The 27965-nt window shown below is 41.3% G+C and overlaps 1 protein-coding gene across 2 annotated transcripts in view; it reads left to right on the top strand.

The window, feature by feature from the left end:
- Nucleotides 1–27965, top strand: part of LOC126162036 (deubiquitinase DESI2) — a 121206-nt gene that overhangs the window by 34335 nt on the left and 58906 nt on the right. Inside the window, exon 1 of one of the 2 annotated variants that reach the window (XM_049918263.1) lies at nt 985–1242. The exons of the other annotated variant lie outside the window; for it this stretch is intronic. The gene's annotated coding sequence lies outside the window, so the exon portion shown is untranslated. Of the gene's footprint in view, nt 1–984; nt 1243–27965 lie in introns of those variants that run through there. 2 annotated transcript variants of the gene reach the window in all.

Raw genomic sequence — 27965 nt, 5'->3', positions numbered from 1 at the left:
ACTGGATGAAGCGTCGTCCCACGCGGTCTGCACGTCCAGCACGAACGCTGGTCCAACTGAGGCGCCAGGTGGAAATGGCATGGCAAGCCGTTCCACAGGACTACATCCAGCATCTCTACGATCGTCTCCATGGGAGAATAGCAGCCTGCATTGCTGCGAAAGGTAGATATACACTGTACTAGTGCCGACATTGTGCATGCTCTGTTGCCTGTGTCTATGTGCCTGTGGTTCTGTCAGTGTGATCATGTGATGTATCTGACCCCAGGAATGTGTCAATAAAGTTTCCTCTTCCTGGTACAATGAATTCACGGTGTTCTTATTTCAATTTCCAGGAGTGTAGAAGGCTGTAAGGCTTATCATTTGTCCGGTAGAGGGGAAAGGTGTTTTTGCGAACAAAAATGCACCGGAGCGTCTTCTCTAGGGTTAAGATTTCGCCTAATGTGGAATCTCCGCCATTTGAAGGTGAAGTGGGCTGTTGTTTTGTTGACAACTTGTGTCAATCGGACTTTTAAACACTTGCTGTTCCGTCAGCAGTCTGTGTGAACTTTTCCTTTGAAATGATTGCATATAGTATTTTTTTAAAACATTTCATTTCATGACGTCCAGTGTGAAGCGAGTTTTAGCGATATGTATTCTAGAGTTATCAGTTTGCGCATCCGGCTCTTTTCTCCAGATTCATAGACGAAAATTCAGGATAATAGTTTTTTCCCGTTTTTTTATACTAAAAATTCACTTAACAAGTTTGTGCCTCCGTTTATTATATCCCGATGTTCATGACAGTATTTGTTGTTTGCTATAGGATACCTATCATCTGTCAAGAGTGTGTTAGTAGTGAGACTGGCATTGAACTGTTTATATCCCGTGTATAAGTCGTTTTTAGCAAAAAAATGTTGAGCAAATTTAATAACCGTTTTACACCAATACATTTGCAATGCAATTCCACTATTTGTTGTCGTAAGCGTGTATCCTAGAAACAGTCAGAACTCAGAAGACTCAAGATCTTTGACTACCGATATTACATAGTAAAGCGAGGCTTTGTTGTATGCTGTGAAATGTGTAGGCGTGAATAGTTGAGATGTGTTTGTTGTTAGTGGTGTTTATGTGGTGGCCACCGTTTCTCAAATGATTAGAACTTTGGAAATTTTCGTCTGAGTTTGGCGGGTATTTTACAGATATGGTTCCGACTTGACAGCGAAACTGTGTGAACTGAGTTTAACATGTTTATATTTCAGAAATTGAAAGGTAAGGTAGCTGGGAGTGAGTAGTTTTAACAATAATAAAATTCTAAAGCGGTAGTATCAGATGAATAGCTGTACCCACAATGCTGCTTATGTTGTGCCACCATTCTAGCGCGAGACTGACAGACAAAGAACTTGGAAAAACAGTGATTTGTGAATTTTCAGTATATTTATTCATTTCTCAGAACTGCCCCCTACGTGTTTACATTTCTTGGTCACAGAGAGTTATCGAATATCAGGATTTAGATTTACTTACGTGGCAGTTCCCTTCAGAATCCCGAAGTATCGAAAAAGTTTAAGCAGTATGAGAGAATGATGAATCCCACCAGTACTGGTGTTAATTATACTAATTTCAATGGTATGAATTCCAAGCCTTTCCTCTTCCACCTCAGGGGCCAGTAACCCAGCTGTCACAACTCAGTAAACAGCTGACGACAACAAGGCCTGTTATTTTTCTTCCAATTAATTATCTATAAGATATATAGTATTCTACAACAAAAGCCATAAGTAACCATTCTATACAATGCGTTATCGCCCTTCATTTACATTTAAAACGAGGCCGGATACTGATTCTGCCATTTAGTTATTGTAAATAGTGAGCTGCAATAAAATAAACCTACTGTTAATAACATCTTTTAATATATTGTATGTTGTGGTCTTCAGTCTGTAGCAAGCTTGTTCATTTTGAGAAACGAGGAGATAAAGGTAGATGACCATTAGGAGGATTGAATGTATTTCAAAAGCTTATTTTCTTTTATCTCATTATACATTTTTGGCAAGCTCTTCCTTGTATGTAGAGCTGATTGGCATACAAACATATACTATCATGGAGCGTGTTGGTTTCATGTCTATCTTGGTTACAATAATGTGTTCATTATGCTGTTTGTCGTAGCTGTCTGCATTCCTATTTCCTTACGTATTGCTAGACCTACTCCTGAACTACCTCTAGCGACCTATATTGTTTTTATAACCTTGTACTCAGCTGATCAGAAGTTGTGTTCATCCTACCACTGAACTTCATCATTCCCACTGTATCTAACTTCAACCTATTCATTTCCCTTTAGAATTTTCTAATCTACCTGCCTGATAAAGGGGTCTAATATCTCATGCTCCAACTTGTAAATTGCCAGTTTTGTTTTTCCTGATAATATCCTCCTGATTAATCCTGCCTGGAGATCAAAATGGGAACTGTTTTATCCAAGAGGATACTAGTATCATTTAAACATATCCTCAGGAAAAATGGTGGCTGTAGTTTTTACATGCTTTGCTGTTCACAGTACCAACACAGAAGTCCACGTTACATAATGTGACGAGGCTATATCAGTCATTCATCCAGAATGCCGCCCCTGCAGAAAAGGCTGTTTACCACTCTTCAGGACCAAAGTTTGTCTGGCCTCTCGAAAGATACCCGTCTGTTGTGGTTGCACCTACAGCATGGCTCTCTGTATCATTGAGACATTCAAGCCACTCACCACAGCAAGGTCCGTGGTTTGTGGGCAATATGTTGCACAGACACAATATTTTCTATTTTGTGAAGTACACAGCACAGTTTGGAAATACAATAGGTGGTGTTGTTCTTTGCCACAATGACAGAAAACTTTCACTCTGCTGAAAATGTTGCTTAAGAAATAGCTGGTTTGTCAGGGTTTTATTAACAAAATATTATAGTAGTTTCATGTTAACAGTTGTTAGTAAACTCTAAACTTGAACCATAATGTTGTACCGTTACGTTTAAGGGGTTATGGTATGAAGTCATCAGTTATTTGGTCAGTGGGTCATTCCATGTCAGTTCAACCAGGGGCTCCAGCTCATAGTATCAGGTTTGACTGAAATTCTGTACACTAATTCTACCATGTGTGGAACACTCGTGTACAATGTATTAGTTTCCCCTGCCAATTAGTTCCAGAATTATGATTTGTGAAAGAAGGTGGCATGACCCGGAAATTGCAACCCACATCTGGCAATCTATCTTCAGACCCAACTTCAGGTCTTAATAACTTGGGGACTATTCCACACAGTCCAGTGAAATTTTTACAACCCAGTAACATCCATTTAGAGAACACACTCCATGAATCAAAATGCCAACAACATATTTCTGAGGGAAAGTAAAAAATTCCAAAATGTGATTTAAAAAATGTAATACGTTAAAAGGTACATATTGTAGTTGCCCTCTATGCCAAATATAATTTACTCAAAAAGGGTGTATATATATAATTTTTTTTGTGGAAAGCTTAATGTGGCCTAAATACACACAGAACTTATTATGCCCATATCAGTCACAAAAACTGAGTTACATGCTCACGAAAATACAAAAATTTGAATAATTACTTCAAAAACATGGATTTTTGAAGTGTGGTAGCACAAAAGGGATAATTGATATCCAAGCCAAATTTCACACACTGCATAAGTAGACCATAATGATATATATCTCAAAATTTCAGCATATTATTGCAAGACATTTGTGTACAATGGAAGTTGAGATATGTATTTAATGATGTGGTCATTATACCACAACACAATTTTGTAAAAACATATCGTAAATTCTTCTGCCTCTTCTTGTCCTCTCTCACAACTGTTTAATCACTATGCAACAACATATAGACAGATTAACACAACCTATCATTAATGTTTACTGCACCTTAACTGCTAAAAACCAGTCGATTGTGCTTCGAACTGAAGTTCTCCCACACTTTAGCTACTGTACTCTGTACATTGAGTGGCACTGTGGTAGGAACTGGAACTGTCATAAGAATATGTTTAAAAGGAATCCAACACATGTCTGCCAAACGTGGCCAATGAAGTGATACTGCTGGTGCCATGAAGTTCACAAATACATCACCTTCTGCTTCACAGCACTCTGCAACACATCCTAAGTACCATTTGTCATCATAAACAGCAATAACATAGCAACCTTCTTGTATGTTGCTGCTTTTGCTTCTGAATCCTGAGTCACACACACTGTGAAGACACATGTTGTGCATGAACCTGTAGTTATAACCGGACAGTCTACTCATCTGCACATTGTCAGAGTCTGCTGGAGAGAAGTGATGGTGGCTCCTTGTACCTGAAACAGTTTTAACGTGTTCTAGTGTGCTTTTTAGCAACTCTTCAACTGATTTCACCTCGTCTTTCGTAACATAGAATGATTGTATGCCAGAGATATTTTTCTGTACCCAGGTAAACTATTGAAGAGGTGTTAGAATGTGACCTTCTGTAGGGTGTTGCAGACTAGCTCGTGGTGCCATGCGCTTAATGGTAGCACGAATACCATCACATATATTTTTACCATGACTTGTTGTGAAAAAATTCCATTCTACATGAATCTGAAAATCATGGTAATGCATGCATAAATTTTTGAGATTTTTACAGTTTTTGTACTGACTAGCTGCCCCATCACTGAAGTATTTCACAAAATGTATATGAGGCAGCTTGTTTTTCACATATGAGGCAGCTTGTTTTTCACATATGCCATGACAGTGCGAATATGGGCATGAACTGCAATGGCATCATGAATTAAACAGTCACTAAAAACACACAGGTTCATGACATCACCTGATTCACCTCTATAGTAAATTGCAAATGGCTGGAGAGTTGCTTGACTGTTGTCCCAATGATATCCTTGGATGGCATTTTGAACTATAAATGCATAATTTTCAGAAAAGTCTTGTATTACTATAATTTCATCTTGTTTCAAATTATCCTTACAAAACTGGTGATAAGCCAATTGTGCTGTTGCTGTGAAGGTGTGTGTGGTCAGTTTGTGCGTTTTTTGACATCACATTCCAACAAAATCTTCCACTGTACTTTGCTTTGTTTCAAGACTTGTGCAATCCATGTGTGTCCATTGTTTATAAGAAACAAGTTCATCATCATCCATAAGGAGTTCACCATACAGATTGTTATTCATGTGTTCTGCAAGATTTGCCTTACCATGACACTTTTCACACCTGTGTATCATGCAGTGGTAGGAACTGATGTCACACACTAGCGGCTTCATTGCACCTTTGTAATGCAGACCAGAATCCCTTATAGCAGCAAACATCAGCTTAGCATTTTGTTGGGTCCCACATACACAATCATTGTATGTGCCCCTTGCACTTACAGGCACAACCCATTTTGGCTGAAGATTGAAAAAAGATGATAAACCTACTTTGGTATTGGGATATTTTTCCTTGAATTCTACATATAGGCTAGTTCTGATATGTTGCATAACAAGTCTTTTTTGCATCTGTACACGTACATTTCCCATTTTCCCCATTACATTGTCTTTTTTTCCAGGCATTATTCAGATGTAGTCATTATTTTCATAAACTCCGACACGAGCACCTTTATTTCTGAACTCAATTGCTTACCCTGAGCCTGCTGAAGTTGTGGAAGCACTCCTTGTGTTGCTTTTATTTTCGTAGCGTGCCTTACCATATATGTAGAAACATTGAATTCCTTTGCAGTGTAGTCAATAGACCATATGGAAGGTGCATGAGTAAAAATTGCTACTTTTTTCTGGCGTGTGGATATGGCACATTTTTCTTTCAAATCATGCACAATTTTGTCCAAATCAGAGCATTTCTGGCATGATTTCTGTTCCTTTGGAGCAGATAGTTCTTCCTCTTCCACCATTAGTGTGTCAGCTATTTTGTGTTTTAATTCCATTTGAGCTTCTTGTAGTTTTCTTCTACCATAGCTGGGATGATAACAAACACTAAAGTTTCCTGGAACTGTACTTTTTGTGCCCACATGTTGTATCCTGGATCTCCATAGCAACAAATCTTGGTCCAATTCATCCTGATCATACAGTACAAAGCGAATGCCAGATTTTGTTCATATGTTCTTTTATGACATTCAGATGCTTGTACCTTACCAATACTGAAACTTGTTTGAACAAAAGCACCACTAGTACACGTACACTCTTCTGCCTCCATACTGACTTTCCACAACAGTACTGACCAGTCGGAACTAGAATCTTAAAAACATGAGTAACCTGTAATTGTTGCTTGTTTCCTTTGTTGTTCCTCCCTAGCAATGACTGTCTGTCCCTGAAAACTACCATTGTTTAACTTTCTGTTGCCTAATGATTCCCAACAATTGCTGCAACTTTATCCAAAACAAGCTGTCTGCATCATCACTATTACTTGCTAAATCATGTTAAAAGTAACATAACCAAATGCATCTCTGTCAACTTTTATTGTACACAAATGCCTTGAAATAACAAGTTGAAATTTTGCCACATATTATATTATGGTCTACTTATGCAGTGCTTGAAATTTGGCTTGGATATCACTTGTCCCTTTTGTGCTACCACACTAAGAAAATTCATGTTTTTCAGGTAATTTTTCAAATTTTTGTAATTTTGTGTGCATGTAACTCTATTTGTGTGACTGATATGGACAAGATGAGTTCTGTGTGTGTTTAGGCCACATTAAGCTTTCAAAAAAAAAAAAAAAAAAAAAAAAAAAAAAAAAAAAAAAAAAAAAAAAAAAAAAAATTTTAATCACATTTTGGAATTTTTTATTTTCCCTCAGAAATATGTTGTTGGTGTTTTGATTCATATAGTGTGTTCTTTAAGTGGATATTACTGGGTTGTATAAATTTCACTGGACTGTGTGGAATAGTTCCAAAGTTATTAAGACCTTGAAGCTGGGTCTGAAGATAGAGTGCCAGATGCGGATTGCAATTTCCGGGTCACGCCACCTTCTTTCACAAGCGACAATTCTGGAACTAATTGGCAGGGGAACTTAAAATTTTGTACATGAATGTTCCACACTTGGTAGCATTGGTGTGCTAAATTTCAGCCAAATTTGAGACTATCAGCTGGAACATTTTCTCAAATTGGTTGCAATTGACATGGAATGACCCAAAATCATTGCTAACATTTGGTTTAAGAATTATGAAAGAAGGTTGTATATGTGGAAGAGACCTGGAAACATCGGCAGGTTTCAGGTTGATAATAGAATGTTAAGACAAAGATTTCCAGGGCAGATGTGGACTCTTACTACAATTTATTCATAATGAACTGTAGAGTAAAACTAAAGAGATTGCAACAACGTAGGAATTTAAGGAGATGGTACCTGGATAAACTGAAAGAACCAGAGGTTGTTGAGAGTTTAAGAAGCAGCATTAGGGAACAATTGACAAGAACAGGGGAAAGGAATACAGTAGAAGAAGAATGGGTAACTTTCGAGAGATGAAGTAGTGAAGGCAGCAGAGGAGCTAGGCCTAGTAGAAATTCTTGGGTAACGCAAGAGATACTGAATTTAACCGTGAAAGAAAAAAATACAAAAATATGAAAAAGAAAGTAAGTTGCCACTCGCCATATAGCGGAGGTGCTAAGTCGCGGATATGCACAACAAAAAGACTGTCACAATATAAGCTTTCAGCCAACAAGGCCTTTGTCGGAAATAAATGACACACGGGCTGCAGTCGTGTGTCAGAGTTACTGTAGGTGTTGGCCAATAGCTTATACTGTGACAGTCTTTTTGTTGTGCCCTTCTGCGACACAGCGTCTGCTATATGTTGATTGGCAACTTTCCTTTTCATAATATTGTTATATTCCATCCTGGATTTTCTGTTGTTTCAAAATAAAAAAATGTGGTAAATGAAGCAGGTGAAATGGAATATAAACGTTGAAAAAAGGAGATTGACAGAAAGTGCAAAATGACTAAGCAAGGGTGGCTAGAGGATAAATGAAATGACTTAGAAGCATATATCATAAGGAGAAAGGTAGATACCATCTACAGGAAAGTTAACGAGACCTTTGGAGAAAAGAGAACAAGCTGTATGAATATCAAGATCTCAAATGGAAAATCAGTGCTAAGGAAAGAAGGGAAAGCAGAAAGATGGAAAGAGTATAATAGAGGATCTATGATATTGCATGAAGAATTTGACAGAGTGCTGATAGACATAAGTTGAAAAAAGGCCTAGGGAGTAGACAACATTCCGTTACAACTGCTGATAGCTTTGGGAGAGCCAGAAATGGCAAAACTCTTCCATCTGGTGAGCAAGATGTATGAGACAGGCGAAATACCCTCAGTCATCAAGAAGAATATAATAATTCCAATTCCAAAGAAAGCAGGTGTTGACAGGTGTGAATATTGCCAAACTACCAGTTTAATAAGTCATGGCTGTAAAATACCAACATGAATTTGTTACAGAAGAATGGAAAACTGGCCTTGGGGAAGATCAGTTTGGATTCAGGAGAACTGTAGGAACATACGAGGCAATACTGATGCTACTAATTCTCTTAGAAGATAGGTTGAGGAAAGGGAAACCTACGTTTATATCATCTATAGACTTAGAGAAAGCTTTTGGCAACATTGAGTAGAATACCTTCCTTGAAATTCTGAGGGTGACATTGGCAAAAGACAGGGAGCAAAATGCTGTTTACAACTTGTACAGAAACCAGATGGCAGTTATAAGAGTTGATGGGCATGAAAGGGAAGCAGCGGCTGAGAAGGGAGCGAGACAGGGTTGTAGCCTATCACTGATGTTATTCAATCTGTACATTGAGCAAGCAGTAAAGGAAATTAAAGTCAAGGGAAAATTAATAAAAACTTTGAGGTTTGCCAGTGACATTGTAATTCTGTCAGAGACAGCAAAGAACCCAGAAGAACAGTTGAATAGAATGGACAGTGTCCTGAAAGGATGATACAAGATCAACAAAAGCAAGACAAAAATACTGGACTGTAGTAGAATTAAATCAGGCCATGCTGAGGGAATAACATTAGGGAAACGAGACTACTTTAAGTAGTAGAGGAGTTTCGCAATTTGGACAGCAAAATAACTGATGGTTGCCAAAGTAGAGAGCATATAAAATGTTGACTGGCAATGGCAAGAGAAGCATTTCTGAAGAGGAGAAATTTGTTAACGTTGTTGTTGTTGTTGTTGTGGTCTTCAGTCCTGAGACTGGTTTGATGCAGCTCTCCATGCTACTCTATCCTGTGCAAGCTTCTTCATCTCCCAGTACCTACTGCAACCTACATCCTTCTGAATCTGCTTAGTGTATTGATCTCTTGGTCTCCCTTTACGATTTTTACCCTCCACGTTGCCCTCCAATGCTAAATTTGTGATTAACGTAAAGATTAGATTTGATTTGATTTGATTTGATTTGATTTGATTTTAACAGGAGAGCTCAAACAGCTTAGGTCTAACCCGCCACTACCCGCACCGAAACTAGTTTTATTGTGCGGTATTGCTCCCTGTATATCTAGTAAAGCCAACCAGTGCCCTTGAATAGTGCAAGGAGTCCCTCAACCAGTTTTTTGTTAGACACAATTTCTTCAGGTCTAGTTGTCCCGAAAATACTGTATCTTTTACTCTCCAATGCCATGCATTCAGAGATTAGGTGTTATGCAGTTTTTTCACCCTCACCACAGATCCTACATTTAGTGTTCTCTTCCATTATACTCATTGTGTGTAGGTGTTTTTTGAAGTTCCCGTGGCCGTTCGTCAGTCGAGTCATGAGTTTGAACTCTTTCCTGTTCAATCCCAGTATTACAGAGCTTCTTTTAAAACATGGCTTGGGCATCATTACCTTACCCTGTTTTTGGTTATGGACCTTGGTCCAATATCCTACGTGCTGTTTCCTAAGCCAGTTCCTTAGTTCTAATTTGATCATAGCCTTGGTGATTGTCAAGACGGGTTCCAGTCCAATAAATGGAGTTGTTGCCCCCATCCTAGCCAATCTATCAGCTTGTTCATTGCCACAGATACCTGAGTGGCCAGGGACCCACACTAGGTTCACCCTATTGCCTCCCCTTAGCTCCACCAGAGCCCTGTGGCAATCTACAACAATCTTAGATCTTGTTGCAGGAGCTGCCAATGGTTTCAGGGCTGCCTGGCTGTCTGAATAGATGTAGGTGCTATGGTCATTGTAGCACCTATGCATATTCTCCTCCACACATGCCCTGATTGCAGTAATTTCGGCTTGGAATACAGAGGCCAGTTTCCCCAGAGAGATGATGCTCTCCAGTCTTGGCTGAACCTTGTACAACCCTGCCCCAACGCCTTGATCTGTTTTCGACCCATCGGTGAACCAAACGATGTCCCCCGTATGGTGCCGAACTGTTTTCTCCCACTGCTCCCTACTTCCAATTATTATGTTCTAAGCCTTGTCGAAGCAGTTAGGAGTTATTATATAGTCAGTGGGCATTTCCCCAGCCATACCTATATTTACCTCACTTACTACGTTAGTGTGTGATTCTGGATATCCAAATGAGACCCAGTTTTGGCCAGTTTTAAGTCTGTATGCCCCAGCTGCTGCCTCCATCTTAACCCAAAGGTGAAGTGGAGGCATGTCCAGCATGGCTTCCATTTCAGCAGTTGGTGTGCTGCTAATTCTGCCTGTTATGGCTAAGCAGGCCAATCTCTGCACCTTAGCAAGCTCTTTAGCAGCAACCCGCTGTTCTACCTTCTTCCACCGCACTACGGCCCCATAGGAAATCCTAGGTCTAACCACTGTGGTGTATATCCAGTGCATACCCCTGGGGCTTAGGCCTCAGTTTTTGCCACAAGCCCTCCTAGTACTCACTAAAGTGCTTTTTGCCTTGGAGCAGATACTCTTAATATGGGGGGGGGGTCCAAGTTAGCTTCTCATCCAAGGTTACCCCTAGATATTTCACTGTCCCCTTCACAGGTAGAGTTTCATCGAAGAGCTTTAGATTTCAACTTGCATGCTGAATATGTCTCTTCGTAAATGGCACCACAACAGTCTCAGATCCTGTTTAATGCACCATTTTTGCACAATGTCCAACCCTCCTTGTGCCATATTCCTGACTGTGTCGGTGAATTTGCCAAATATTACTATGACAAGGTCATTTGCATATCCTTGGCAGAAGCATTGTCTGGAATTTAGTTCCTCAATTAGTTCGTTCACCACTAGATTCCACAATAGAGGAGACAAAACTCCTCCTTGTGGGCAACCTCTAGTGCTCTTAATTACCATCTTTTCATTCATCATGGTAGCCTCTACCTTCCTTCCACTAAGCATGGCTCTGGTCCACCTACATATAGTGGTCCCCAGATCATGCACCTCTGCTGCCCTTTCCATGGAATCGAAGGTCGTGTTACTAAAGGCCCCCTCAATATCCAGGAAGATGCAGAGGGCTATTTCTTGGAAGTGAAGTGCTTTTTCCACCTTCCCGACGAGTTGGTGGAGGGCTGTTTCTTATGATTTACCTGGTTGGTATGCGTGTTGGTTCAGGTGTAGAGGGACCCTACATAGCCTCCTCTCCCCAACGTATACATTAACCAGTTTTTCCAGTGTTTTGAGGATTAAGGAGGACAGACTGATTGGTCTCATATCCTTGGCCTTGGTATGATCAATTCTCCCTGGCTTTGGAATGAAGACAACCTTCACTGCCCTCCAAACATTGGGAATGATTCCTACTGCTAAGCTAACCCTAAATAGCCTGCATAGGATTCTTATAAGCTTTCCTCCTGCCTGTTCCAGGAGAGCTGGAAAAATTCCACCTGGGCCAGGTGACTTGAACGGCTGGAATGTTCCCACTGCCCACTGGATTTTGTTGAAGTTCACACACTCCTTGGCCGATTCCCAGTCCTCTCTTAAAGTGTCTGAGAACCATTGTCTCTATGGGGTCACATACTGGTCTGTGTTATCCGGCAGAGCATATTGAGGAAAGTGAGTTTTGAGGAGCAATTCCAGCGTCTCATGTGCTGTCTTTGTATATTCCCCATCCTCCTTCCTCAACGTACCTCCTGGATTAGTTGGTACTCTAGTGAGAATCTTGTGAAGTCTGGCTTGTGCAGCTTCCACTTCCTCACAGAATGCCTTCCAGGATGCCTCCTTTGCTTGTCTTACTGCAAGGTTGTAACTGACAAGGGCCTCACAATATTTAGCCCATTGTCCTTTACGTCTCGCAATATTAAACAGTCTCCGTACCTGTTTTCTTTGCGTTTCCAATTTGTTATTCCACCAAGGAACTCTCCTATTTGTGCACTTCCTGGTGATTGTGCAGTCGTCTTGATATGAGGTCACTATGGCAGATGTAACAGCCTCTGCTACTTCCTTCAATTCTACTGGCTTCCTTATCGTGGTTTTAATTTCCGATAAGCCTAAGTCAAGGTCCCTCCTATATGTCTCCCAGTCTGTTTTCCTGGGATTCCTATAAGTCATGGTCTGTCTGATTCCCATTTCAGCCTTGAATTTAATGTACATGTGGTCCGATGAGGATGGCTCCAACACCACATGCCATTGTTTGACATAGCTACCCATACTCATGGAACCAAATGTTATGGCAATTACTTCTTCTCTTCTGCTATTCCTGAATGTAGGTTCATTGCCCCTATTCAGGACCTCTAAGTTGTTAGCTAAGAGGAATTCAAGAAGGTACTCACCTCTACTGTTAGTGTCCTTGCTGCCCCACACTACGTTGTGGGCATTGGCGGCGCACCCCACCAGCAGTTGGTCACCTTGCCGATGGCAAGTCTCTACCAGCCTCTTCACCTCCAAGGAAGGGGGAGAACTGTCTTCGTCAGGAAGGTATGCTGAGGCCAAGACAATTTCCCTCATGATACCTTCCTCACATTGCTGCATTTTGATGGTCACTAAGTCCCTAGAGCAGAAATCCATCATTGGCATGAAAGAAATGCCGTTTCTAACATAGATGCATGTTCTGGAGTTTCTTAGATTTCTAGCATAGACCAGCTTACCTCCAGTGCCTCCGAGGCCCGAAACACCCCCTTTGTATAAATAGGGTTCTTGTATCAGGGCCACGTCCACTTCCTGTCGCACCAGGCAGCAGCTCAGGGCAGCAGAGGCCCCTTTTACTGTGCTGCAGATTAATCTACAGCACCTCCAGGCTCCGTCTTATTGCCATCTTTGAGAACCCTGACGGTGACCTGCGAGAACCCTAAAAACTGTTTCAGGTCCTGCTCTTGCATCGTCTTCAGGGACTTTTCACCAACCTCCACCACCAGGGTTAACCTTCTGGTTAATCACTCTCCAGTCTTGTGTCGGGACTTTTGGGTTCTGGGCCCCTATTTTCCCAAACAGAGTCTTGGGAGAGACTTCCTTAAGGATCTTGGGTACCCATAATGATATCTTTGCAGTCTTAAGAAGCTCCGCTGCCATCTTGACCAGCAGCTTCGCATCTTCCCACGGGGATATCATGGGCACCTTGTCCTTGAGCCATTCTACTGTGTGCACCTCCTCACAGACAAAAATGAGTGCACCACGATCTAGATAGACTCTCCTGAAGTTGGGACCTGGGCCAGCTTCCACCCCAATCTTTTCAAAGAGGGCCATCTGTACTAGTTCCTCCTGCTGCGAAGTAATGGCCACCAGTGGATAACCTTCCTGGATAGCTGCCATCCTAAAAACTGAGACTGCAGTACTGTAGGTCTGTTTCCCTATTTCTTGCCTCGGTTTTTCTGGACTCGCTTATCCAGGGAGGAGGGAGTCTTTGATTCCTCCCTTATCCACTTACTACCTGTCTTTGACGTTGGGTGGGTCTGCGTGTCACCTGCAACCTGAGACAGTTTTTTCCGGGGGGTCTTGGGTTCTAGTCCCTTTACTTACCTCCATTTGTGTTTAGTAAGCCATTCTTTTCCTTCCTTTTCCCTCTGTTCCCTGAGTAGCTTCCTCCTTTGGGTCCCAGACAAGCTTTTGATCTTAATCTGGTCTAACTTCTCGGTTACAGTTCCCACTTCTGGCTCAGGTCTAGACCCTGATTCAGTAGTGGAAGTGCCTTCCATCGGTTCAGTCCCCGATGTTTGACTATCTGAGGTCTCAATTTGCCCCTCAGTTTCTTTTTCTGTAATCGTGTCCATGTTGGTCCTTCGAGATTTGGGGATCTAGAAGGTCCACACTACAAATACCCTGCGCAGTGTAATGCTAATTACTCAGGGAGGTCACCCGGTATCCCTGAGACTCCGTTTGCGACACATCTTCCCATGTGCCACGCACCCCTCAGCATGGATCGCATCACACCTTGGGTTGGGTCAGGGAATAGGGTAGGACTAGGAGTGGATATGGAAGAGGGGATGTTGTGGGACACTCGTAGTCTGATCCATCGGCTGAGGCCTTTCCTGCAGTAGGTCCTCTACCTTCTGCATAGCCTTCAGCTTCCCGCGGATACGCAAGCCTCTCCACCCGCACGGACAGTGCTTCGTCAAGGTGGTGTCCACCGGAGAGGTTGTTAACATAAAGTATAGATTTAAGTGTAAGGAAGCCTTTTATTATAGTAAATGTGTGACATGTAGCAAGTATGCAAGTGAAACATGGATGATAAACAGTTTAGAAAAGAAGAGAGTAGAAACTTTTGAAATGTGGTGACATGGAAGAATGCTGAAGATTAGATGTGTCAGACACATAACAAATGAGTAGGTACTGAATAGAGTTGGAGAGACAAGAAATTTATGGCACAGCTTGACGAAAAGAAAGGATTGGTTGATACGACACGTTCCAAGATATCAATTTATCACCAGTTCAGTGTATTTGAGGGAAGTGTGAAGTGTAGGTGTAAAAATCGTAGAGGGAAACCAAGAGATGACTGCAGTAAGCAGATACAGAAAGGTGTAGGTTGTAGTAGTTATTCAAAGATGAAGAGACTCACATAGGATACAGTAGCATGGAGAGCTGCATCAAATCAGTCTTCAGACTGAAGACAACAACAACAAAAGTAACCCATTGTTTAAGCTGTCAGTGCCTCAAAGAGTAGTTCAATATGCAGCAATAAAATTTTTTGATCATTTGCCCAATAACATAAAATGTCTGACAGGCAGCAAAGCAAAATCTAATTTAAAATAATTTCTCCTGGAAAACTCCTTCTAATCCATTAACGAATTTCTACTTAAAAACTGGTAGCAAGTAAAAAAAAAGTTTAGTTGCACGAGTGGGAATAAAATGATGTGTGTTCAGTAATGCTAACACTAAGCTTGATACGTGTCCTGTAAACTGACTCATTCCACATCATTTCGGTATAAGAATCATTCAAATGAAGTATGGAACATGTAACTAAGTAATTAACTATAGGTGACTAGCCAATTTCATATATATGCTCTATGTAACCAACTAACAAACTATTGGTGACTAGCCAACTTGATATACATGTTCTAAAAGTCATTCCATGTCAAGCGACCAAAGGATTGCACCTCAACCCTCTCCAATTTTGATGAAGTTTTTGCAGGATATACATATAGATTTTACATGAATCCTTGCCAAATTACAGCTCCATAAGTAGTATGTTTAGGCCAATAGACACATCTTTATGAAGCCTACTTTTTTGACATTATGAGTTGAATGAATAAATCATTGAGTTTGTTTTGCCATTGCTCAGAATCTAAATGACTTATCATGACAAAACTTTGATCCTGTTCAACTTTTTGGGTACAATAGCTTAGTTGTTGAACAAAAGCTCGAGTTATAGTAAATTTATTGCAATATGCTATGAAGGTGGCTCACACATGTTGCAGTAACAAGTTTGGACTGTATTTTATTGGCCTGTATGTATTGAAAGACTAACGTTACGAAGCTGATTTTTTAGTCGTGTGGTGTTATCTATGTTCAAAGGCTACTCAAAAATTTAATTAGTTAGTTTTGACTCATTTTCTATAGGCCATATCTCCAAAGCAATCATTGAAAAGAGCTCACTTTGTCGTACCAAGTAAAGTGTCTTTCATTTTTGAGGCAGACAGGTTTATAGACAACAATGAAGTTTAAAAACATGCTTTGACCTCGGCGCCGAAGGACACTTTTGTGTGGCAAAAAATGCTCAGATTTAATGTGTGCATTTTTAAGTGCTGTAAAGTCTGTTGTAATTACTGGTCAAATGTGTTTACCTGTAAATAAAAATTATTTCAAATTATCTGCCTATTAAGAAATGTTTATCTGGGTATTTAATTTCGTTTGTTCTGTTTCAAAATTCCCCACAAAAGTTTTCGTCATCTGTGATTGTTTAATTTTTTCGGGTGGAAATATGCAGCACTTTTACATTGTAAAATATTGAAATCAAAGGCAATAGGAGGTAAAAATTAAACGGTAGTTTCATGGATATCAAAGAACTTTCAATGGCAGATAGCACTGGCCTTGCAGATAATTCTGCATGTCATCGGAAAACATTTGTGCATCAACCAGGCTTCAAACTAATCTCATAGAATTTTCAGTAGTACTACAAGAATTACTAAACCAAAGAAGTGAAATATGTCTCATTGAAAATGCCCAGATACGCTTTCATCACAAAGCGATAGCCTACTTTTGATATTGAACAAGTATGAATTTCTACAACAATCCCATTGTAAACCTTTTGGTGCAAAGAACCATTCTGTGAAAAAGGGGTTATGGATTGTTAATGCAAGAATAGCCAATCAGTTGTAAGCTGTCCAAAGAGCAGTGTGAAACCTGCTCAGAAGATTTGTCCAATTTGAAGAAAACAGTTTTCTGCAAAAAACACAACAAAGTCTCAGTTAACTTCATCCCAGTCAGGTGACGAACCAGAGCTAACATATCCAGCAGAATCATTCAGTACAAGTCTAACTACTAGTGGGGTCGCTCCTCTAAGATTTCAGTGTACCAACAAGGGATGCCAAAGGTTATATAGAATGAAAAGCAAGTGAAACTCAAAAGGCAGTTGTGAATAACATTGTTGCTGCCGGAGGATTTAACATAAAAGATTTTCAGTACCTACACAAGCAAGGCATATCCTGAATGTGAAGATTAAAATCAGCTGATTAAAGAATTGAAAGAGAAGTTGCAATTATCAAGGCAACCTGAAGAATTGCAGATTTTGACATTAGTACCTCAAGGCTGGACAGTAAACGAGGTAATGCAAGAATTTGGTGTTTCAGAAAGGGTGGTAGAAGCATATAGAAATTAAAGATAGAAAATGATGTATTGTTGGCACTGCCAAAGAACAGCTGTGGCAAGAAGATTCCAAATGTTGTAAAAGAAAGAGTAGTAACATTTTTCAAAATAAAGAACTTAGCCGAATTTTCCCAGGTAAAAAACTGTATTTCAATTAGAATAAATGGAAATATAACAATGAAAACAATCAGTTATTGATAAAATTATTTAATTGGATAGATAAAAATCTACTCACCAAACAGCAGCACAATAAACACGTAAAAACTTGTGATTGGCAAGCTTTCAGAGCCAGTGGCTCCTTTATCAGGCAGAAGGGGGAAGGGGAAGGAAGAAAGGTGAAGGAAAGCGACTGGAGAGGTCTGGGAAAAGGGGTAAATTTTGGGAAAGTTACCCCAGAACTGTGGGTCAGGGGAGGCTTACTCTATAGGATCAGAAGGAAAGACTATTGTTGAGGACTGCATCAGACGAGATTTGAAAACCTGAGAACTTAAAGGTGGAAGACAGGGTATTATCCAAGACAAAGATTACTACTAAAATATCGTGCACAAGTTAGTGGGGATTGAGAAGCTAAGTGCATTGTACGTAACAGAGGTGGGAGGAGCAGTGAAAATAGATGGGAAAGAGAATGAAAGATGTTGAAAACTAAAACAGAGTGAAGCAAAGAGTAGTACAGTGAAGAAAAGCTGAGACGGAAGAAATTAACGTAAATTAATGCCAGGTGGATGGCACGTGCGGAGTACTCAGAAATTGGTGTCTGGGGGGAGAATGCAGATGGCGCATGTGCTGAAATAGGCGCCGAGGTCAAGAATGTCATGTTGTGTTGTAGAGCATGCTCTGCAACAGGATACTGTGTGTTGCCTGTATATAGCCTCTGCTTATGACCATTCATCCCAATTGATAATTTGGTGGTAGTCATGCCGATGTAGAAGGCTGAACAGTGTTTACATAATAGCTGGTATATGATGTGTAATTTCACATGTGGCTCTCCCTTCGATAGTATGTTTTGCCAGTTACAAGGATGTTATAGGTGGTGATAGGAAGGTGCATAGGACAAGTCTTGCTGCAGGGATGGTCACAGGAGTAGGAGCCATAGGGTAGGGAGATGGGTGCAGGAGCAGCATAGGGTCTGACAAGAATATTGCGGAGATTAGGACAGTGATGGAAAGCTATTCTAGGTGTGGTAAGCAAAATTTCGGACAGAATGGATCTCATTTCAGGGCATGATTATAGGAAGAGGGGTTGACAGTATAGCTCACCCGAGTCCATTTTAATTGATATTATCAACACGTTCAGCAACTGAATCAATGAGAACTGAAACAGTAGGCCTTAGGAACTACAAAGAGTAAGACTGGTAGTGGCAAAGCCAACATGAACCAATGCAAGATCGCTCAAAGGGTATGTTTTTAATCTAATGAAAGAATAAGTTTATTTGTTCTTAAATGCAATTTCTCAAAAATAAAAACATCTTTTCTGATCAAACAGAGTAAACTCTTTCCATTGGTGCCAAGGAAAATCAGATTTGGGTGATCCCTTTTGAATTATGGCCTCTTGAACATGTGCCAAAAAAAACTAAAAACTTATTCAGAAGACTTGAAACTTAGATAAGTCAGTTTCTATTTGAACCACCAAGGTGCCACTTATAGAGCTTTTTGACATGCTGAAAGGCTGCAGATGGCTAAAGATTCAGCTTCAGAAAGTTATTCATTCAGTAGATACAGGCCGATAAAATATGATTCAAATTTATGAGCAATTTTGATAGCACATTTTGATAATGTTATAATATGAGCTTTCATTCTACAACTGAGATGTACCCAAAAAGTTGGACAGGACGACAAGTCTCTTAAGTCACAAACAATCATAAAACTAAGTTGATGATTTATTCATTTAAGTTGTGAAGTCAAAAAAGTAGACTCCACAAAAAGGCAGTTAGTTTCCCAGTCATACTATTTATGGAGCTGTAATTTGATAAGCACCCAGGCAAGTCCCGTGTGTACATCCGGTAAAAATTTCATCAAAATTGAAGATAATCGATTGGGGAGCTTACCTAAATTTAGTCCACTTGAAATGAAATAACCCTAGTTAAGCGTCACTGGAGCAATGGGAATTATCTTCCCATTGATGAGAAAGTGTCATTTTTCCAGTTTTGAAAATGGGTAAACCACCTCTTCAGACAGACAGCTTTTGCCTGATAAGTTTAACGAATGTCCTCTGCAAGTTGCTTGAACATGTGGTAAGTCGAAAGCCTTATTGGACCCTTGATCCCATGATATTTTGGCTGTACCCACGGTGGTTTTCACTGAGGCCACTCTACTGCAGGTAATGTAGTCCGCCTGGAGTTTGCCATCTGAACAGGTTTTGCCCAGCACCACTCCTTATTGTAGTCTTCTCCAATGCACATAAAGCTTATGATACCACATGGCGCCATCACATTCTTGCCAACTTAACGTGAGCAGGGCCTCTGTTCTCAATCCCAATTTTTATACAGAACTTTCTTCCATGCCGCAATTTTTGGGTACAGGTTGACACTTCCCACAGCGGGAGGGTGGGGTTCTGCAGGGTTATGTCTAAAGTGTCCCTCTCTTTTTAGTGGCTATCAATGGCCTGGTGACAGCTGTGGGGAGTACGGTGTCCCTTTATTTGTGTGACTATTTTTTTTATTTATTTATTTTCCTTCCACGATGGACATTGCAGAACGCTGACTGCAGTGAGCAAGATGCAGAGCATAATCTGGGCTGTCACTCATGACTTCCATTTTTCAGCTGCAAAGACCTGCATCATGCATTTCTGTTGTTCATATACAGTACATCTTCATCCAGATGTGTACCTTGATGGCCAGTCCCTCAATGTGGTGGGCTCTCATTGTTTTCTGGGACTGTTCTTTGATGCCCAGTTGACATGGCTTCCCCATCATCATCAAGCAAAGTGGACAAGTTGGTTGCACCTCAGTATTCTTCAATGCCTCAGCAACACCAGCTGTGCAGTGTGGACCGCTCTGCTCTGATACAGCTCACACAGGATTGGTCCAGGCCTGTCTAGATTATGGGAGTTCACATACGGCTCGGCATCACCTTCGGCATTACAGATACTTTATCTGAAACATCATTGTAGGGTATGATAGGCAACTGGCACCTTTTGAACTAGCCACATGCTCAGCCTCCTAGTGGAGGCCGGGGTTTGGCCACTGCGGTTTTTGCGTCAACAACAATTGATCGCTCAAGTTATGTTTCCACTGCTCCCTGGACCACCTGAGCTACCATTTCTTCTTTCCAGATAAGGAGGTCCACGTTCCACAACGCTGACCCAGATCTGGGGTTTCAAATGACTCTGCATCTAGTCCCTATTTTCTGAACTCCATCTTTTCCCTCTGCCACCTCTTCTCCCTGCCTGCTCATGTACACCTCCATGGTGCACCCTTCATCCACAGTTCTGTCTATATATATCACAAGGTCTGAAAGATGTGGCTCAACTTGAGGCCCTCTGCCCCCATTTCTTCTCCATTTTCTCAATGTTTCAGGGTTCAGAAGTAGTCTGTACTGATAGCTTGATGGTTGCCAGTCATTCTGGCTTTGCTAGTGTTTGTGTGGAATATGATCAACTCTGCTCCTTTCTGGATGACTGCAGTGTTTTCACTTTTGAGTTGGTAGCTATCTCTCATGGTATTGACTATATCTGTTCCTGCACCAGTGAATCCTTCCTCATCTGCAATGACTTTTTGAGCAGTTTACAAGATTTTGACCAGTGTTACCCTCACATGATTATCTAGTACACCTTTTTTGCCCATGAGCAATGTAGACACTCAATGGTCTTTGTCTGAACCACAGCTCATGTTGAGATCTTGGGGAATTAACTTGCTGACAGGTGGGTCAAAGTGGCTACCGGCAAGCTGCCTCTTGAAATCAGTAATATGGAGGTGGACCTTCGATTGGTATTATACCATCAAGTTCTAAGGATTTGGAATATGGAATGGCTCACTCCGACTTTGCTGGACGAACTACAGACAGTAAAAAGAGACAAAATTTGTGCAGGTCCTCCATGCGGACCTCTCGCAAGGACTCCATCTTCCTTTGTTGGCTCTGCATCGGTCATGCTCGACTGAGTCATAGTCATCGTCATCTCCTCTGTCACAAGGACCTGCCCCACTGTGGCTGTGGTTCACATTTTGTTGTGCTATCCTAACCTAGCCAGCCTGCGACAAATATTTAATCTCCATGACTCGATACGCGTGGTAGTAACAAACGGTGCCTCAGCAGCTGACCTTGTTTTAAGGTATATTCGTGAAGGGTGCTTTTACCCCACTCTGTAAGGGAAGGTGCCTCAGCCTCGTTGGCCCAGCAAGAAGCTGGCAGAATGCCCTGTTGCCTTCTCTGCTCTGCCTCCAATGGGCAGCAGCCGTCTGGGCTTGGAACTCTTCCCCAGACTTCACCCTGCCCGCTGTTTTGCTCTTCTTCCTCCACCTTGCCTTATTTGTTTGACTTGGTGTCCGTCCTCTGTTTTCCTGTGCTTCTCTTGCTCTGTTCGTGTCGCTAGTATTTTCTGGGTATTGGTGGGCGGGGTGCCTCTGACAAGTGGTGAGGGATATGTGCCCCATCACACATGCTGCATTTGGGATCCTCCGGCTGCTCCCTGGATGGGGCACCTCGCATACCTTCCTTCTTTTCCCCTCCTTTCTTCTTTCTTGTTCCTTCAGCAGATATTGAGGTTTCCTTTCTTAGGTTTCGTGCTGTAGGCCCATCTTTGATGTGTAGTTTTGCTGACTTGCATGTTCCAGGTGGGACTTGTGACCTCATAGTATGGTCCCTTTAATCAATAAACCAATCAACCAATCAGTTGTATTCATCAAACAAATAACATTGATACTTATTGCAGAAACAGCTCTGTCCATGACTGTAGGACAAGACGTGGACTGAACATGCATTTACCTAGAAAGAATAAACACAAAATTCAAAACAGAATTTTCTGCCAAGGAATAAAACTGCAATAAATTTCCTAAGGAGATAACAAAATTGCTAAGTTTAACTTATTTAAAAAGGCAGTTAAAAAGTACCTGTTAAACAATATATTCTGTACATTGAACGATTGCTTAGATAGTAAAGAGTAGGAGAACGGTGGAAAAATAACACAAGTGAATAATAATAGTGATGATGAAAAAAAAAAAAAAAAAAACACACACACACACACACACACACACACACACACACACACACACGTACTGCTAAAGTCGTGCAGTGTATAATACTAACATCTTATCCTCTATCTGAACTCAGTATATCACTCGCTAAAGGGGGATAGTTTTTTAGACTAGAATATCAGAAGTAGCAGCACACAAAAAATGTAAACTAAGTATCCTCGTTGTAGTCCTGATTTCAGATGATTGTGTGTGTAGCATTCCATTATGAAACCATGTGTGTATAGTGTGTGCAGTGACAAGAGTGAGAAACAAATGAACAGTGAACATTTGATGTTTACAGTATGAAATTGTAAAATAGTATAGGGCTAAACAGAATGAGGGTAGCACCAGTTCTAAACAGACTGGCCTTGTATTCAGGAGGAAATTCTCCGTGCAAGCCAAGAAGTATGTGCCCATCTTGGTTGGGGCACAACAGTTTTCTGACCAGTTAACCGTTGCCATGGCTGGGTGGTACCTGTGGGGAGAGCCCCCATTTGGAGTGGGTGGTACCATGCTGGATGATTCGCACAAGAAACAGTGACTCCAAGGCCCCAGCAGTCTCTTCGGATTGGAAAGATTATTACAGTCCAGAGAGATATGGCCCCATGACATTTCCTTCCCTGGCTACACTGTGGGGAGGAATGAGCTAGATGTCTAAGAGGGAAACACTTCAGCTGGTACTTGGTAGGAGTCGTGGGGATAGTTTTACTGCAGCAAAATCATTATTTTTTTTTTGTCAAAAACATTGAAGAAAAATTTGGGGAAGTTCAGTCTCTGCGAAAGAAAAATGTGAAATGGTTCTTTATTAATTAAAACTCCCTCTGCTGCCCAATCTACAGATTTTCAGGCATGTGATTGTCTAGGTGACATTACTGTGACACACACTAAACTTCAGACATGGTCCAGGGAATCATCTCTCACAGAGATCTTACATCCCAAACAGATTAGAAGCTCTTCACTAACCTCCAACGGTGGTGCATACATTTATATGCAAAAAGAGCTCCAAGGATAATCATAGGAATACAAGCAATTTTATCTTAATCTATGAAGGAACGTTCTACCGGATAAAGTAAAGGTCATAGTGTGCAGGTGAGAGTTGAAACCATATGTCCCACTGCCTATGAAATGCTTCAGATGATTACACTTCGAGCATATGTCATCCCACTGCTTGGTGTACCCAAAATGAAGCAACTGTGGACGATCAGTCCACATAGGTTGTCTTTGTTGTCTTTGTGAACTTCCACCTTTATCACTCTCCATGTTTGCCAGTGTACACAGTTATCAAGAAAGAACAGAAGATCCAGGAATACAAATCTATTGCCTGCCTATCATATAGTGAGATACTGAGGCACGGAAGTAATATGAATTCCTACATACTGCTGATATGACAACCAGTTACGCTTACATGACCATCCTTGCCCCCCTCTCCCTCACCACAACCTTCACCAGACCAGATCCCCCACCACCCTCCCCTCCCATGGTTCCCACAGTACCTTCTTCAGGATCTACATCCCACACCTGGCCAGAGAAATGTTGTTCTTCAGCAAGTGCTTGCGACAGAGCTCCTTCTTTGGATCCCTCTCTCTAGCAACCCTCGGACTGGAGGCCTGACACCAAATAATGGCTGAACCAGCCTTGGTCTCAGGAGCACTTACTTTTCATCTGTCCTCGCACTCAGTGCAGATAGCCCTTTGAGTGAACCTTGCCCTCAAAATAGGAAAACAAGAGTAAGAATCAGGACAAGGCTCTTCTGTTGCCCCTGGAGTTGTCAGATCCCCCCCCCAATGCCGTCAGATTCTGAACAGCTGTTTGTGGATCTGGTTCCATTCCCACTGGTGACATGCAGTGATCCTGTGGCGTGACTGGTCCTCGTGTCCCCTTTTCACTTAACCTTGTCAACAGTCGTATGATTGTTCAATGCAATTGTAATGGGTACTACTGTCACCTGTCAGAACTACAATACCTTATTGCCTCTTCTTCTTCAGTTTGCATTGCTCTCCAAGAAACAAACTTCACTAATGACCATTCTCAAACACTCTGTGGTTATTGTGCATTCTGTAGGAACTGTGCTGGTACCGAGAGGGCATCTGGAGGGGTCTGTACTTCGATTTGTATTGATGTCATCAGTGAATGGATTCCCCTCCGTACCTCATTGAAGGCAATAGCAGTGAGAGTCCAAAGAACCTCAGCAATGTTTACCTGCCTCCAGGCAGGCCACTTACTTATGTTGGATTGACCACATTAACCCAACAACTCCCCCCTTTTCTCCCGCTTGGGGTCTCCGGTGCACACTAGCCCTTGTGGATTAGTACCATTACATCTGGTAGGGTCTTACTTATTGACCAGCTTCTCACAGATCATGATCTGTGCATCCTCAGTGATGGTTCTCATACCCTCTCCAGTGCTGCCCATGGCACCTTTCCAGCTATCTTAAAATGCAGTAAGAAGGAGTACTGGGAGCACTGTGTCTCCTCGCTGGGGATTTATGCATCTTCATCTCAGGTGCAGGCCGATCTCCATGGTCTTATGGGCAGTGAACAATCAACAGCTGTTCCAGGTCATGTCCTACAGAGTAATATTTGTACTGATTCATCAGTTCTTCCAGAATACCTTGTGATCCACTTTGCAACAGATCAGCATCCTCTTCCTATACAGCAACCTTTCTACTGCAGAAGCTACAAGATGAAGATAACCCCATTATGTTTCACTTCCCACCAAGCTGAATCCTATAATGAGCACTTCACTGACTGGGACCTACTTCAGGCTCGTGCCTTGTCCCACAACACAACCCCAGGCCGTGATGCAATTCACAGTCAGATTATCAAACACCTGAGTGTTCCTCAAAGACAACATCCCCTCAGGGTCTTCAACCATCTTTGGCTCCACAGTGTGTTACCCTGCAATGGCAAGACAGCATAATTGTCCCAGTCCTTAAACCAGGCAAGAACCCAACATCTCTTGACAGTTACCTGCCGATTAGCCTTACCAACATACACTATAAGCTGTGATCTTGTAGTGTTTTGCTTATGCTCTTCATGGATATGCTGCCGGATTTGATCGTCTTCGCTACACGATATTTTTGTGATCCATCTGGCCACCATCTTCAGGTGAGATCGCTGAGTACACACTCACGCCAGAACTGAATGAACATCAGAAACGGCGGCTGCTTTATACGCCGGGTCCAGGCCACTGCACCTGCGCGAGAAGCGGAAGAGCTGCCCCCTGTGAAGCAAAGAATTGCAGCGCCGCCGGTGGTAGAAACTGGCAAAAGTGATAAATCGCAAATTAAGATTTAGCGGGTCGAAAATCAGACTGTTGTCATTTTATATCCAATAAAATAGGGTTCCATAGCTTGCTTAAAAGAAAACTTTTATCTCTATTAATAATGTCATCTGATAATCGTATTTCAATGGATTCCATGAGCACACGATCCCAGTAATGAGAAGCCGGAGCAATGATTTGCGTCTCTTCAAACGACATGTTATGCCCTTCATTGAGACAGTGTTTGGCGAGGGCAGATTTTTCAGGCTGGAACGAACTTGTATAATGCTCATGTTCCATACATCGGTCATGAACAGTGCGAATAGTCTGTCCAATATAGGCATTTCCACAATGGCAGGGAATTTTATAAACTCCAGGCTTTCTCAATCCCAAATCATCTCTAACAGATCCAAACAGGACTCTAGTCATGGCCAAAGGCAAAAGAACACTTTTAATATCATATTTTCTGAGAATCCTAGAAATTTTTGAAGAGATACTTCCAGCTAAGGGTAGAAAAGCAACTGATTTACTAGTATCTGGCGCTGCTTCTCTTGATGGTCCAAACTGAAAAACACGATTAATTTGATAATCAGTAAATCCGTTGAGCTGAACACAGCCTTAAGATGATCCAGTTTGTGTGTCAAATTTTCAAAATCAGAAATGGCATAAGCTCTCTTGACTAATGTACGTAGAACTCCCATGTGCTGATGTGGTGGATGACAACTCATAGAATGAAGATAGCAGTCCATATGTGTGGGTTTATAGTATACACCATGTCCCAAGGTACAATTTTCTCTTTTGTGTACTAGAACATCCAAAAAAGGTAATTTTCCATCTTTTTCAATTTCCATTGATAATTTGATGCTTGGATGAAGACAGTTAAAATGATCTAATAACAGATTAAGAGCTTCCATTTCATGTGGCCAAACAATGAAAATACCATCCACATATCTCCAAATACATGTAAGTTGAAGAAAAGTAGTCCTGAGTGTGATATCTTCAAAATCCTCCATAAAAAGATTGGCGACATAGGGGAAAGAGGACTCCCCATAGCCACACCGTCAGTTTTTTTTTTTTTTTTTTTTTTTTTTTTCAAAAAAATATGTCATTAAATAAAAAATATGTCGATGTCAACACATGTCGACACAGCTCAGTAGTTTTATCATCCAAAAGTTGACCAATTAACAACAGGGACTCTTCCAAAGGTACCTGGGTGAAAAGAGAAACCGCATCAAAACTAACTAAAAGGTCAGATGTTCCATTGCATAAAGACTTCAACCGCTGAATAAAATCAATCGAGTTGGATAAATGATGATTACATTTCCCAACGTAAGGGCTGAGGACAGAAGCAAGATATTTAGCTAAATTATAAATGGGAGTGCCCAAATTACTAAGGATAGAACGAAGAGGAATTCCAGATTTATGCACCTTCGGTAAACCATACAACCTGGGTGGTACTGCTGCTCCTGGATGAAGTTTTTTGATGGTCTCCTTCAGCAGGGAGCTCTTCTTAATAAGTGAAATGGTCTTCCACTTTATCCGATCTGTAGGATCACTCCAAAGTTTATGGTAAGCAGAATCATCCAATAAACAGGCCATGAGGCAAAAGAACAGTGGCACTACCTTTATCAGCAGGAAGAACTAAGATTCTTATCTTCCCTCAATGACCGAATAGCCTTCCTTTCACTGGAAGAAATATTACTCTGTGTTAGCAGTGCATGGTGAAGATGATAAGAAACTTCCTGTCTAATTTCCTCTGCCAAATCTTCAGGAAAGCGAGCAATGGCCTGCTCAACAGCATTAATAAAATCAGTAATAGACAGGTTCCTAGATGTAGGAACAAAGCTCATACCTTTTTCCAAAACTGACCAAGTAGCATCATCCAGTTTTCTTGTCGGTAAATTAATAACTGTCCAATGATGAGTAATGTTGTCAGATATGGATGGTTGTTGGCAAAGTTGAAAACATTTCGGCGATTGTTTCTTAATAGTATTGTTCTACATAGAATCCGAATAGGCCCACGAAGCTTCATCAATGCACTTCCAGGATGCAGGAGACAGATGAGAAGGAAGTTCTAAATGCAAGAAATACAATTCTTTGGGTATCAGATCCAATCATTGACGTATGAAACGAATTCTCTCCCACACTAATGCAAAACTAGCACGTTTCTCGATCCTTTTTGCCATTTTAGTATCAATAAATTGAGAAAATTGAGCAAATTTGGGAACAATACCTTCATCACGGCATCTCAATAAAGCTGCAGGGAAGGATGGTTGCGCACAAATTATGCTGCATTCTTTAATCTCATGGTCTTTTGTACCTCTGTCGCTGTTGTTTCTGGGAGGGGTGATCCACAACTGACAGTCTGCTTAGGTTGGAAACACCAATCCAACAAGCTTTTTCTAAACGCCAACACTTTGTTGCAGCCTTTTTTGGCTTGCTTAAGGCATATGACACAATTGGCACCATCACATTTTACACACTC

This window comes from Schistocerca cancellata, chromosome 2, assembly GCF_023864275.1.
Source record: "Schistocerca cancellata isolate TAMUIC-IGC-003103 chromosome 2, iqSchCanc2.1, whole genome shotgun sequence".
Taxonomy (NCBI): domain Eukaryota; kingdom Metazoa; phylum Arthropoda; class Insecta; order Orthoptera; family Acrididae; genus Schistocerca; species Schistocerca cancellata.
The sequence above is the reverse complement of the archived record's forward strand: the minus strand, read 5'-3'. Positions and strand labels throughout refer to the sequence as shown.